Here is an 803-nt window from a genome sequence, read left to right on the forward strand (position 1 = left end):
TCCAGAGGGTTCGATCACTTGGTTCGCCTAGCTGCTTGTTCCCGGAGCCGCGCCATCACCCCCCCTCACAGAAGCCAGAAGAAAGAAGCCGGATGAGTATTGGAAGAACAAAAGACTTGAGGACGGCAGAAGACTTCAGTAACGGAGGTAACACGCAGCGGTAGTGCTGCGCTCCTTCCTCCCACACACCAACGGCACTCACGGGTGCAGGGCGCTGGGGGGGGAGCGCCCTGGGCAGCATGTTACTGAGGATCTTTGTTTTTTTACAAGGGCAGGCATACATTTATTTAATCTGGAATGCCGACTGCTTGGACATCTACATTTTGGAAGGTAATTATCTGCCTTACCATTGTATGGCACCCGACTTACTGCTTTTTGGACTCATGCACGAGTTCTAAGGTCGGAGGACTGTTATTTTAAATCACTTGCCACTGGTGTTTTTTCACATTAGCACTTCTGTATATAGTGCACGATGGAAACTGGAAGAATTGATGCTGTGGGTTACCGCAGTAATGTGTTTCCTCAAGGAGAAACTTTGACACTTTCTGATTTGGATGTTGAAAGGATCTTAATCAAAGATAAATTAACCACCTCTATTGGTATTGATAACAATGAGCAATTATTCCTACAATTATTAAAAATGAAAAAGCGTGAAATAGATTTCTATTTACATGGAGTTACCCTCTCAGATTACTACAGAGATAAGAAAATCCCGAGGGGATTCCGCATTAAGAACTCTCCAACGATTGGACGACTGAACCCGATTTCTGTCGTAAATGGGTGGCGGTTCTTAACAAAGCATC

Source organism: Pseudophryne corroboree, chromosome 3 (assembly GCF_028390025.1).
Source record: "Pseudophryne corroboree isolate aPseCor3 chromosome 3, aPseCor3.hap2, whole genome shotgun sequence".
NCBI lineage: Eukaryota > Metazoa > Chordata > Amphibia > Anura > Myobatrachidae > Pseudophryne > Pseudophryne corroboree.